The sequence below is a fragment of the Cololabis saira genome, unplaced genomic scaffold, assembly GCF_033807715.1.
Source record: "Cololabis saira isolate AMF1-May2022 unplaced genomic scaffold, fColSai1.1 scf168, whole genome shotgun sequence".
NCBI lineage: Eukaryota > Metazoa > Chordata > Actinopteri > Beloniformes > Belonidae > Cololabis > Cololabis saira.
This window is the reverse complement of record NW_026906332.1, coordinates 25,578-37,655: the sequence shown is the minus strand read 5'-3', so window position 1 is coordinate 37,655 and position 12,078 is coordinate 25,578. Positions and strand designations below refer to the sequence as shown.

Sequence of the window (12,078 nt, the reverse complement as noted above, 5' to 3'; positions counted from 1 at the left end):
GTGAACACCGTCACTTACAATATTAGTGTGAATTCAGGTTTTGCACTTGAAACTGGCACAATTTCATGACAAAGTCTGCAAATTGGACGTGAATTTTGCCGGTTGATGAAACCGAATAGTTTATAGTCTTTGTGATTACAAATTGTAAAAAAAAAAAAAAAAAATGGGCAAAAAATCTCTGCTCACAAGCATTGGTGGTTCAGTGGTAGAATTCTCGCCTGCCACGCGGGAGGCCCGGGTTCGATTCCCGGCCAATGCAAACACAAGTTTTTCTGCTTAGTTCTGCTGCTGCTTTTATATATGATACTGAGAGTGAACACCGTCACTTACAATATTAGTGTGAATTCAGGTTTTGCACTTGAAACTGGCACAATTTCATGACAAAGTCTGCAAATTGGACGTGAATTTTGCCGGGTGATGAAACCGAATAGTTTATAGTCTTTGTGATCACAAATTGCAAAAAAAAAAAAAAAAAAAGGGCAAAAAATCTCTGCTCACAAGCATTGGTGGTTCAGTGGTAGAATTCTCGCCTGCCACGCGGGAGGCCCGGGTTCGATTCCCGGCCAATGCAAACACAAGTTTTTCTGCTTAGTTCTGCTGCTGCTTTTATATATGATACTGAGAGTGAACACCGTCACTTACAATATTAGTGTGAATTCAGGTTTTGCACTTGAAACTGGCACAATTTCATGACAAAGTCTGCAAATTGGACGTGAATTTTGCCGGGTGATGAAACCGAATAGTTTATAGTCTTTGTGATTACAAATTGCAAAAAAAAATAAAAAATGGGCAAAAAATCTCTGCTCACAAGCATTGGTGGTTCAGTGGTAGAATTCTCGCCTGCCAGCGGGAGGCCCGGGTTCGATTCCCGGCCAATGCAAACACAAGTTTTTCTGCTTAGTTCTGCTGCTGCTTTTATATATGATACTGAGAGTGAACACCGTCACTTACAATATTAGTGTGAATTCAGGTTTTGCACTTGAAACTGGCACAATTTCATGACAAAGTCTGCAAATTGGACGTGAATTTTGCCGGTTGATGAAACCGAATAGTTTATAGTCTTTGTGATTACAAATTGTAAAAAAAAAAAAAAAAAAATGGGCAAAAAATCTCTGCTCACAAGCATTGGTGGTTCAGTGGTAGAATTCTCGCCTGCCACGCGGGAGGCCCGGGTTCGATTCCCGGCCAATGCAAACACAAGTTTTTCTGCTTAGTTCTGCTGCTGCTTTTATATATGATACTGAGAGTGAACACCACTTACAATATTAGTGTGAATTCAGGTTTTGCACTTGAAACTGGCACAATTTCATGACAAAGTCTGCAAATTGGACGTGAATTTTGCCGGGTGATGAAACCGAATAGTTTATAGTCTTTGTGAGCACAAATTGCAAAAAAAAAAAAAAAAAATGGGAAAAAAATCTCTGCTCACAAGCATTGGTGGTTCAGTGGTAGAATTCTCGCCTGCCACGCGGGAGGCCGGGGTTCGATTCCCGGCCAATGCAAACACAAGTTTTTCTGCTTAGTTCTGCGGCTGCTTTTATATATGATACTGAGAGTGAACACCGTCACTTACAATATTAGTGTGAATTCAGGTTTTGCACTTGAAACTGGCACAATTTCATGACAAAGTCTGCAAATTGGACGTGAATTTTGCCGGTTGATGAAACCGAATAGTTTATAGTCTTTGTGATTACCAATTGTAAAAAAAAAAAAAAAAAAAGGGCAAAAAATCTCTGCTCACAAGCATTGGTGGTTCAGTGGTAGAATTCTCGCCTGCCACGCGGGAGGCCCGGGTTCGATTCCCGGCCAATGCAAACACAAGTTTTTCTGCTTAGTTCTGCTGCTGCTTTTATATATGATACTGAGAGTGAACACCGTCACTTACAATATTAGTGTGAATTCAGGTTTTGCACTTGAAACTGGCACAATTTCATGACAAAGTCTGCAAATTGGACGTGAATTTTGCCGGGTGATGAAACCGAATAGTTTATAGTCTTTGTGATCACAAATTGCAAAAAAAAAAAAAAAAAAAGGGCAAAAAATCTCTGCTCACAAGCATTGGTGGTTCAGTGGTAGAATTCTCGCCTGCCACGCGGGAGGCCCGGGTTCGATTCCCGGCCAATGCAAACACAAGTTTTTCTGCTTAGTTCTGCTGCTGCTTTTATATATGATACTGAGAGTGAACACCGTCACTTACAATATTAGTGTGAATTCAGGTTTTGCACTTGAAACTGGCACAATTTCATGACAAAGTCTGCAAATTGGACGTGAATTTTGCCGGGTGATGAAACCGAATAGTTTATAGTCTTTGTGATTACAAATTGCAAAAAAAAATAAAAAATGGGCAAAAAATCTCTGCTCACAAGCATTGGTGGTTCAGTGGTAGAATTCTCGCCTGCCAGCGGGAGGCCCGGGTTCGATTCCCGGCCAATGCAAACACAAGTTTTTCTGCTTAGTTCTGCTGCTGCTTTTATATATGATACTGAGAGTGAACACCGTCACTTACAATATTAGTGTGAATTCAGGTTTTGCACTTGAAACTGGCACAATTTCATGACAAAGTCTGCAAATTGGACGTGAATTTTGCCGGTTGATGAAACCGAATAGTTTATAGTCTTTGTGATTACAAATTGTAAAAAAAAAAAAAAAAAATGGGCAAAAAATCTCTGCTCACAAGCATTGGTGGTTCAGTGGTAGAATTCTCGCCTGCCACGCGGGAGGCCCGGGTTCGATTCCCGGCCAATGCAAACACAAGTTTTTCTGCTTAGTTCTGCTGCTGCTTTTATATATGATACTGAGAGTGAACACCGTCACTTACAATATTAGTGTGAATTCAGGTTTTGCACTTGAAACTGGCACAATTTCATGACAAAGTCTGCAAATTGGACGTGAATTTTGCCGGTTGATGAAACCGAATAGTTTATAGTCTTTGTGATTACAAATTGTAAAAAAAAAAAAAAAAAATGGGCAAAAAATCTCTGCTCACAAGCATTGGTGGTTCAGTGGTAGAATTCTCGCCTGCCACGCGGGAGGCCCGGGTTCGATTCCCGGCCAATGCAAACACAAGTTTTTCTGCTTAGTTCTGCTGCTGCTTTTATATATGATACTGAGAGTGAACACCGTCACTTACAATATTAGTGTGAATTCAGGTTTTGCACTTGAAACTGGCACAATTTCATGACAAAGTCTGCAAATTGGACGTGAATTTTGCCGGGTGATGAAACCGAATAGTTTATAGTCTTTGTGATCACAAATTGCAAAAAAAAAAAAAAAAAAAGGGCAAAAAATCTCTGCTCACAAGCATTGGTGGTTCAGTGGTAGAATTCTCGCCTGCCACGCGGGAGGCCCGGGTTCGATTCCCGGCCAATGCAAACACAAGTTTTTCTGCTTAGTTCTGCTGCTGCTTTTATATATGATACTGAGAGTGAACACCGTCACTTACAATATTAGTGTGAATTCAGGTTTTGCACTTGAAACTGGCACAATTTCATGACAAAGTCTGCAAATTGGACGTGAATTTTGCCGGGTGATGAAACCGAATAGTTTATAGTCTTTGTGATTACAAATTGCAAAAAAAAATAAAAAATGGGCAAAAAATCTCTGCTCACAAGCATTGGTGGTTCAGTGGTAGAATTCTCGCCTGCCAGCGGGAGGCCCGGGTTCGATTCCCGGCCAATGCAAACACAAGTTTTTCTGCTTAGTTCTGCTGCTGCTTTTATATATGATACTGAGAGTGAACACCGTCACTTACAATATTAGTGTGAATTCAGGTTTTGCACTTGAAACTGGCACAATTTCATGACAAAGTCTGCAAATTGGACGTGAATTTTGCCGGTTGATGAAACCGAATAGTTTATAGTCTTTGTGATTACAAATTGTAAAAAAAAAAAAAAAAAATGGGCAAAAAATCTCTGCTCACAAGCATTGGTGGTTCAGTGGTAGAATTCTCGCCTGCCACGCGGGAGGCCCGGGTTCGATTCCCGGCCAATGCAAACACAAGTTTTTCTGCTTAGTTCTGCTGCTGCTTTTATATATGATACTGAGAGTGAACACCGTCACTTACAATATTAGTGTGAATTCAGGTTTTGCACTTGAAACTGGCACAATTTCATGACAAAGTCTGCAAATTGGACGTGAATTTTGCCGGGTGATGAAACCGAATAGTTTATAGTCTTTGTGAGCACAAATTGCAAAAAAAAAAAAAAAAATGGGAAAAAAATCTCTGCTCACAAGCATTGGTGGTTCAGTGGTAGAATTCTCGCCTGCCACGCGGGAGGCCGGGGTTCGATTCCCGGCCAATGCAAACACAAGTTTTTCTGCTTAGTTCTGCGGCTGCTTTTATATATGATACTGAGAGTGAACACCGTCACTTACAATATTAGTGTGAATTCAGGTTTTGCACTTGAAACTGGCACAATTTCATGACAAAGTCTGCAAATTGGACGTGAATTTTGCCGGTGATGAAACCGAATAGTTTATAGTCTTTGTGATCACAAATTGCAAAAAAAAAAAAAAAAAAGGGCAAAAAATCTCTGCTCACAAGCATTGGTGGTTCAGTGGTAGAATTCTCGCCTGCCACGCGGGAGGCCCGGGTTCAATTCCCGGCCAATGCAAACACAAGTTTTTCTGCTTAGTTCTGCTGCTGCTTTTATATATGATACTGAGAGTGAACACCGTCACTTACAATATTAGTGTGAATTCAGGTTTTGCACTTGAAACTGGCACAATTTCATGACAAAGTCTGCAAATTGGACGTGAATTTTGCCGGTTGATGAAACCGAATAGTTTATAGTCTTTGTGATTACAAATTGTAAAAAAAAAAAAAAAAAATGGGCAAAAAATCTCTGCTCACAAGCATTGGTGGTTCAGTGGTAGAATTCTCGCCTGCCACGCGGGAGGCCCGGGTTCGATTCCCGGCCAATGCAAACACAAGTTTTTCTGCTTAGTTCTGCTGCTGCTTTTATATATGATACTGAGAGTGAACACCGTCACTTACAATATTAGTGTGAATTCAGGTTTTGCACTTGAAACTGGCACAATTTCATGACAAAGTCTGCAAATTGGACGTGAATTTTGCCGGTTGATGAAACCGAATAGTTTATAGTCTTTGTGATTACAAATTGTAAAAAAAAAAAAAAAAAAAGGGCAAAAAATCTCTGCTCACAAGCATTGGTGGTTCAGTGGTAGAATTCTCGCCTGCCACGCGGGAGGCCCGGGTTCGATTCCCGGCCAATGCAAACACAAGTTTTTCTGCTTAGTTCTGCTGCTGCTTTTATATATGATACTGAGAGTGAACACCGTCACTTACAATATTAGTGTGAATTCAGGTTTTGCACTTGAAACTGGCACAATTTCATGACAAAGTCTGCAAATTGGACGTGAATTTTGCCGGGTGATGAAACCGAATAGTTTATAGTCTTTGTGATTACAAATTGTAAAAAAAAAAAAAAAAAAAGGGCAAAAAATCTCTGCTCACAAGCATTGGTGGTTCAGTGGTAGAATTCTCGCCTGCCACGCGGGAGGCCCGGGTTCGATTCCCGGCCAATGCAAACACAAGTTTTTCTGCTTAGTTCTGCTGCTGCTTTTATATATGATACTGAGAGTGAACACCGTCACTTACAATATTAGTGTGAATTCAGGTTTTGCACTTGAAACTGGCACAATTTCATGACAAAGTCTGCAAATTGGACGTGAATTTTGCCGGGTGATGAAACCGAATAGTTTATAGTCTTTGTGATTACAAATTGCAAAAAAAAAAAAAAAAAAAGGGCAAAAAATCTCTGCTCACAAGCATTGGTGGTTCAGTGGTAGAATTCTCGCCTGCCACGCGGGAGGCCCGGGTTCGATTCCCGGCCAATGCAAACACAAGTTTTTCTGCTTAGTTCTGCTGCTGCTTTTATATATGATACTGAGAGTAAACACCGTCACTTACAATATTAGTGTGAATTCAGGTTTTGCACTTGAAACTGGCACAATTTCATGACAAAGTCTGCAAATTGGACGTGAATTTTGCCGGTTGATGAAACCGAATAGTTTATAGTCTTTGTGATTACCAATTGTAAAAAAAAAAAAAAAAAAAGGGCAAAAAATCTCTGCTCACAAGCATTGGTGGTTCAGTGGTAGAATTCTCGCCTGCCACGCGGGAGGCCCGGGTTCGATTCCCGGCCAATGCAAACACAAGTTTTTCTGCTTAGTTCTGCTGCTGCTTTTATATATGATACTGAGAGTGAACACCGTCACTTACAATATTAGTGTGAATTCAGGTTTTGCACTTGAAACTGGCACAATTTCATGACAAAGTCTGCAAATTGGACGTGAATTTTGCCGGGTGATGAAACCGAATAGTTTATAGTCTTTGTGATCACAAATTGCAAAAAAAAAAAAAAAAAAGGGCAAAAAATCTCTGCTCACAAGCATTGGTGGTTCAGTGGTAGAATTCTCGCCTGCCACGCGGGAGGCCCGGGTTCGATTCCCGGCCAATGCAAACACAAGTTTTTCTGCTTAGTTCTGCTGCTGCTTTTATATATGATACTGAGAGTGAACACCGTCACTTACAATATTAGTGTGAATTCAGGTTTTGCACTTGAAACTGGCACAATTTCATGACAAAGTCTGCAAATTGGACGTGAATTTTGCAGGGTGATGAAACCGAATAGTTTATAGTCTTTGTGATTACAAATTGCAAAAAAAAAAAAAAAAAAAAGGGCAAAAAATCTCTGCTCACAAGCATTGGTGGTTCAGTGGTAGAAGTCTCGCCTGCCACGTGGGAGGCCCGGGTTAGATTCCCGGCCAATGCAAACACAAGTTTTTCTGCTTAGTTCTGCTGCTGCTTTTATATATGATACTGAGAGTGAACACCGTCACTTACAATATTAGTGTGAATTCAGGTTTTGCACTTGAAACTGGCACAATTTCATGACAAAGTCTGCAAATTGGACGTGAATTTTGCCGGGTGATGAAACCGAATAGTTATAGTCTTTGTGATCACAAATTGCAAAAAAAAAAAAAAAAAAAGGGCAAAAAATCTCTGCTCACAAGCATTGGTGGTTCAGTGGTAGAATTCTCGCCTGCCACGCGGGAGGCCCGGGTTCGATTCCCGGCCAATGCAAACACAAGTTTTTCTGCTTAGTTCTGCTGCTGCTTTTATATATGATACTGAGAGTGAACACCGTCACTTACAATATTAGTGTGAATTCAGGTTTTGCACTTGAAACTGGCACAATTTCATGACAAAGTCTGCAAATTGGACGTGAATTTTGCCGGGTGATGAAACCGAATAGTTTATAGTCTTTGTGATTACAAATTGTAAAAAAAAAAAAAAAAAAAAGGGCAAAAAATCTCTGCTCACAAGCATTGGTGGTTCAGTGGTAGAATTCTCGCCTGCCACGCGGGAGGCCTGGGTTCGATTCCCGGCCAATGCAAACACAAGTTTTTCTGCTTAGTTCTGCTGCTGCTTTTATATATGATACTGAGAGTGAACACCGTCACTTACAATATTAGTGTGAATTCAGGTTTTGCACTTGAAACTGGCACAATTTCATGACAAAGTCTGCAAATTGGACGTGAATTTTGCCGGGTGATGAAACCGAATAGTTTATAGTCTTTGTGATTACAAATTGTAAAAAAAAAAAAAAAAAAATGGGCAAAAAATCTCTGCTCACAAGCATTGGTGGTTCAGTGGTAGAATTCTCGCCTGCCACGCGGGAGGCCCGGGTTCGATTCCCGGCCAATGCAAACACAAGTTTTTCTGCTTAGTTCTGCTGCTGCTTTTATATATGATACTGAGAGTGAACACCGTCACTTACAATATTAGTGTGAATTCAGGTTTTGCACTTGAAACTGGCACAATTTCATGACAAAGTCTGCAAATTGGACGTGAATTTTGCCGGGTGATGAAACCGAATAGTTTATAGTCTTTGTGATTACAAATTGCAAAAAAAAAAAAAAAAAAAAGGGCAAAAAATCTCTGCTCACAAGCATTGGTGGTTCAGTGGTAGAATTCTCGCCTGCCACGCGGGAGGCCCGGGTTCGATTCCCGGCCAATGCAAACACAAGTTTTTCTGCTTAGTTCTGCTGCTGCTTTTATATATGATACTGAGAGTAAACACCGTCACTTACAATATTAGTGTGAATTCAGGTTTTGCACTTGAAACTGGCACAATTTCATGACAAAGTCTGCAAATTGGACGTGAATTTTGCCGGGTGATGAAACCGAATAGTTTATAGTCTTTGTGATTACAAATTGTAAAAAAAAAAAAAAAAAAATGGGCAAAAAATCTCTGCTCACAAGCATTGGTGGTTCAGTGGTAGAATTCTCGCCTGCCACGCGGAGGCCCGGGTTCGATTCCCGGCCAATGCAAACACAAGTTTTTCTGCTTAGTTCTGCTGCTGCTTTTATATATGATACTGAGAGTGAACACCGTCACTTACAATATTAGTGTGAATTCAGGTTTTGCACTTGAAACTGGCACAATTTCATGACAAAGTCTGCAAATTGGACGTGAATTTTGCCGGGTGATGAAACCGAATAGTTTATAGTCTTTGTGATTACAAATTGCAAAAAAAAAAAAAAAAAAGGGCAAAAAATCTCTGCTCACAAGCATTGGTGGTTCAATTCTCGCCTGCCACGCGGGAGGCCCGGGTTCGATTCCCGGCCAATGCAAACACAAGTTTTTCTGCTTAGTTCTGCTGCTGCTTTTATATATGATACTGAGAGTGAACACCGTCACTTACAATATTAGTGTGAATTCAGGTTTTGCACTTGAAACTGGCACAATTTCATGACAAAGTCTGCAAATCCGTTTCACCTCTTTGCTGCTCAGTGTGTGAAATGTTTAGTTATTCCTCTGCCTCCTTTAGTGAAGACGGTAAGTGCTTAAAATGTAGTTTATTTACAGGGCTGGAGGCGAGGCTCAGTCAGTTAGAGGTCCGGTTCTGCCAATTTGACCATAGTCCGATAGCCTCCTCAGCTAACCAGGCTAAGCTAGCGGCGGACCGGCCCATAGCAGCTGAGGGTAGCCGCTCCCCTGCAGCTCCCGAGCAGCCGGCCAGTCAGGACCGGTGGGTGACGGTTCGGGGGAAGCGTAGTAAAGGGCTCACGGAACACCACCACCCGCTTCATGTGTCTAACCGATTTTCCCCACTCAGCGACACACCCGTTGAGAAGCCGACCCTGGTGATTGGCGACTCCATAGTCAGACATGTGAAGCCGACTCCAGAGACCATAGTTAGGTGTATCCCGGGGGCCAGAGCGGGCGACATAGAAGCAAATTTGAAGCTACTGGCAAAGGGTAATCGTAAATATGGTAAAGTTATCATCCATGTCGGAGCTAACGACTCCCGTCTTCGCCAGTCGGAAGTAACCAGAATGAATATTGTCTCGGTGTGTAACTTCGCTAAAACCATGTCGGACTCCGTAGGTTTCTCTGGCCCCCTCCCCAATCTGACCAGCGATGACATGTTTAGTCGCATGCTCTCGCTCCGTCGCTGGTTGTATCGGTGGTGTTCAGAAAACGACGTGGCCTTTATTGACAATTGGGAAACGTTCTGGGGAAAGCCCGGTCTGATTAGAAGAGACGGCATTCATCCCACCCGGGATGGTGCTGCTCTTGTCTCTAGTAATTTGGCCTGTTTCATTAGACCCTCTCCCTGACATCGCAGGGTCCAGGCCAGGATGCAGAGCTGTAGTTTAACACACTTCTCTGCTGCTTCTCGAGGACCAACGCCTGCCAACAAAACTATAAGATTACATGATGTAACTGGTAACTCTAACCAGGTGCCTAGCAAAATAGAAGTAGTTGCAGTTCCCCGCCCTCCACTAGTTCACCAGGTGCGGCGTTATAGAGGCGTTAACCAAAATAATCTTGTAAAAATTAAAACCAATGCACATTTGGTACCAATAAGAGACCGAAAAATTAGATGCGGACTACTAAATATACGATCGTTAAGCTCCAAGTCTCTGTTAGTAAACGATATAATTACAGAGAGCAGGAGTGATGTTTTCTGCTTAACAGAAACATGGTTACAGGAGGAAGAGTATGTTAGTTTGAATGAATCAACTCCGCCCGGCTACTTTAATCATCACATTCCTAGAAACACAGGCCGGGGCGGAGGAGTCGCAGCAATTTATAACTCCAGTCTCCAAACAAAAATTGAACCTAAGTGCAATCATAATACGTTTGAAAGCCTCACGCTTAGTCTGAAATTTCCGAGCTGGAAATCAGAGAAGCCAGTTGTGTTAGTGGTAGTGTATCGGCCCCCTGCTGGCGCTTATCTAGAGTTTTTGTCTGAATTTTCAGATTTCCTTTCTGGATTATTGATCAGTACAGATAAATTCATCATAATGGGTGATTTTAATATTCATATGGATGTTGAAAGCGATAATCTTAAATTAGCTTTCAATTCTCTTCTAGAATCAATGGGTATCTCACAAAAAGTGGACGGGCCGACGCATTGTTTTGGTCATACTCTCGATCTCGTTCTCACCTACGGTGTTGAAACTGATGGTCTGTTGGTGTCACCTGTTAACTCCCTTTTATCCGACCATTATTTAATAACGTTGGAATTGAATGTTGTTGATGTTGAAGTGCAGGGCAGGAGGTATTATTTTAGCAGATGTTTGTCTGATGAAGCTATTGCTAAATTTAAGGAGACCATTGCTCGTCTTGCGACAGTGGAAAATAGTGAAGCCTCTACTGAAGCAATAGAGGCCAGTGACCTGGGTTCTACCTCTGATGTTGATGTTGATTTTCTTGTTAGTAACACTGCTGATCTGTTGCACTCAGCTTTAGATGAAGTTGCTCCTTTGAAAAGGAGGGTTTCTAGCCACAGGAGCTTAACTCCCTGGTACAATTCAGATATTCGCATGTTGAAACAAAGCGTGCGTAAAATAGAAAGGAAGTGGCACTCTTGTAAGTCTGTAGACTCTTATCGTGAATGGAAAGATATTCTAATAGTATATAAAAAAGCCATTCGCAAAGCAAGAACAGCTTATTATTCAACGTTGATAGAGGATAACAAAAGTAACCCACGTTTTCTGTTCAGCACTGTAGCCAGGCTGACAAAGAGTCACAGCTCTGTGGAGCCGTGTATTCCTGCAGCTCTCAGTAGTGAGGACTTTATGAGCTTCTTTAACAGTAAAATCACGAGAATTAGAGAAGAAATCAACCAGCCGGTTGTGGGCGTTTCTTCAGCTTTAGCGACTTCCCTAGGCTCTGACTTGTCTCTAGACTGTTTTGATCCTATAGACCTCCCTGAGCTGACTTCACTCGTTAATAGAGCTAAGTCAACCACATGTATGTTAGACCCCATCCCGACTTGACTATTCAAAAATGTTTTTTCTCTTATTGGTGTGACAATACTGGACCAAATCAACCTATCCCTAAGCTTAGGATATGTACCACAGGTTTTCAAATTGGCAGTAATTAAACCTTTACTTAAAAAACCTTCCCTTGACCCAGACACCTTAGCTAATTATAGGCCAATTTCTAACCTTCCATTTGTATCTAAAATTCTGGAAAAGGCAGTTTCAAGCCAGTTATGTGACTATTTGTATAGAAATGATATGTTTGAAGTCTTTCAGTCAGGGTTCAGAATGCATCATAGCACAGAGACAGCACTGGTTCGAGTTACGAATGACCTTCTTATGGCCTCAGATAAGGGATTAGTGTCCATATTGGTTTTACTGAACCTCAGTGCTGCTTTTGACACTGTTGATCATGGCATTTTACTGCACAGGTTAGAGCATGTTGTTGGGATTAAAGGGACAGCTCTACGTTGGTTTAAATCATATCTATCTGACAGGTTCCAGTTTGTTCATGTACATGAGGTTTCTTCAGAACAGTCGAGGGTCTGTTATGGTGTTCCGCAGGGTTCAGTGCTAGGGCCAATCTTGTTTAGTTTATACATGCAGCCCTTGGGAAGTATAATCCAGAATCACGGCATACACTTTCATTGTTATGCTGATGATACGCAGCTCTATTTGTCTATGAAGCCGGATGAAACAGAACCGTTAGTTAAACTTCAGGCATGTCTTAGGGACATCAAGGACTGGATGTCCAGAAATTTCTTGCTTCTAAA

The 12,078-nt window shown here is 41.5% G+C and overlaps 18 non-coding genes across 18 annotated transcripts; all 18 read left to right on the top strand.

Annotated features, from left to right (window-relative positions):
* Window positions 1–188: 188 nt before the first annotated feature.
* On the top strand, window positions 189–259 carry trnag-gcc (transfer RNA glycine (anticodon GCC)). Its single transcript has one exon. It is a non-coding gene; the product is annotated as a tRNA-Gly (tRNA).
* A 241-nt stretch (window positions 260–500) lies between these two features.
* Window positions 501–571, top strand: trnag-gcc (transfer RNA glycine (anticodon GCC)). The gene has a single exon. It is a non-coding gene; the product is annotated as a tRNA-Gly (tRNA).
* A 551-nt stretch (window positions 572–1,122) lies between these two features.
* trnag-gcc (transfer RNA glycine (anticodon GCC)) lies at window positions 1,123–1,193 on the top strand. The gene has a single exon. It is a non-coding gene; the product is annotated as a tRNA-Gly (tRNA).
* A 550-nt stretch (window positions 1,194–1,743) lies between these two features.
* trnag-gcc (transfer RNA glycine (anticodon GCC)) lies at window positions 1,744–1,814 on the top strand. The gene has a single exon. It is a non-coding gene; the product is annotated as a tRNA-Gly (tRNA).
* Window positions 1,815–2,055: 241 nt separating this feature from the next.
* Window positions 2,056–2,126, top strand: trnag-gcc (transfer RNA glycine (anticodon GCC)). The gene has a single exon. It is a non-coding gene; the product is annotated as a tRNA-Gly (tRNA).
* Window positions 2,127–2,676: 550 nt separating this feature from the next.
* On the top strand, window positions 2,677–2,747 carry trnag-gcc (transfer RNA glycine (anticodon GCC)). The gene has a single exon. It is a non-coding gene; the product is annotated as a tRNA-Gly (tRNA).
* A 241-nt stretch (window positions 2,748–2,988) lies between these two features.
* Window positions 2,989–3,059, top strand: trnag-gcc (transfer RNA glycine (anticodon GCC)). Its single transcript has one exon. It is a non-coding gene; the product is annotated as a tRNA-Gly (tRNA).
* A 241-nt stretch (window positions 3,060–3,300) lies between these two features.
* Window positions 3,301–3,371, top strand: trnag-gcc (transfer RNA glycine (anticodon GCC)). The gene has a single exon. It is a non-coding gene; the product is annotated as a tRNA-Gly (tRNA).
* Window positions 3,372–3,921: 550 nt separating this feature from the next.
* Window positions 3,922–3,992, top strand: trnag-gcc (transfer RNA glycine (anticodon GCC)). Its single transcript has one exon. It is a non-coding gene; the product is annotated as a tRNA-Gly (tRNA).
* An 862-nt stretch (window positions 3,993–4,854) lies between these two features.
* trnag-gcc (transfer RNA glycine (anticodon GCC)) lies at window positions 4,855–4,925 on the top strand. Its single transcript has one exon. It is a non-coding gene; the product is annotated as a tRNA-Gly (tRNA).
* Window positions 4,926–5,166: 241 nt separating this feature from the next.
* Window positions 5,167–5,237, top strand: trnag-gcc (transfer RNA glycine (anticodon GCC)). The gene has a single exon. It is a non-coding gene; the product is annotated as a tRNA-Gly (tRNA).
* A 241-nt stretch (window positions 5,238–5,478) lies between these two features.
* trnag-gcc (transfer RNA glycine (anticodon GCC)) lies at window positions 5,479–5,549 on the top strand. Its single transcript has one exon. It is a non-coding gene; the product is annotated as a tRNA-Gly (tRNA).
* A 241-nt stretch (window positions 5,550–5,790) lies between these two features.
* trnag-gcc (transfer RNA glycine (anticodon GCC)) lies at window positions 5,791–5,861 on the top strand. Its single transcript has one exon. It is a non-coding gene; the product is annotated as a tRNA-Gly (tRNA).
* A 241-nt stretch (window positions 5,862–6,102) lies between these two features.
* trnag-gcc (transfer RNA glycine (anticodon GCC)) lies at window positions 6,103–6,173 on the top strand. The gene has a single exon. It is a non-coding gene; the product is annotated as a tRNA-Gly (tRNA).
* A 240-nt stretch (window positions 6,174–6,413) lies between these two features.
* Window positions 6,414–6,484, top strand: trnag-gcc (transfer RNA glycine (anticodon GCC)). Its single transcript has one exon. It is a non-coding gene; the product is annotated as a tRNA-Gly (tRNA).
* A 553-nt stretch (window positions 6,485–7,037) lies between these two features.
* On the top strand, window positions 7,038–7,108 carry trnag-gcc (transfer RNA glycine (anticodon GCC)). Its single transcript has one exon. It is a non-coding gene; the product is annotated as a tRNA-Gly (tRNA).
* Window positions 7,109–7,663: 555 nt separating this feature from the next.
* trnag-gcc (transfer RNA glycine (anticodon GCC)) lies at window positions 7,664–7,734 on the top strand. Its single transcript has one exon. It is a non-coding gene; the product is annotated as a tRNA-Gly (tRNA).
* Window positions 7,735–7,976: 242 nt separating this feature from the next.
* trnag-gcc (transfer RNA glycine (anticodon GCC)) lies at window positions 7,977–8,047 on the top strand. Its single transcript has one exon. It is a non-coding gene; the product is annotated as a tRNA-Gly (tRNA).
* Window positions 8,048–12,078: the final 4,031 nt, after the last annotated feature.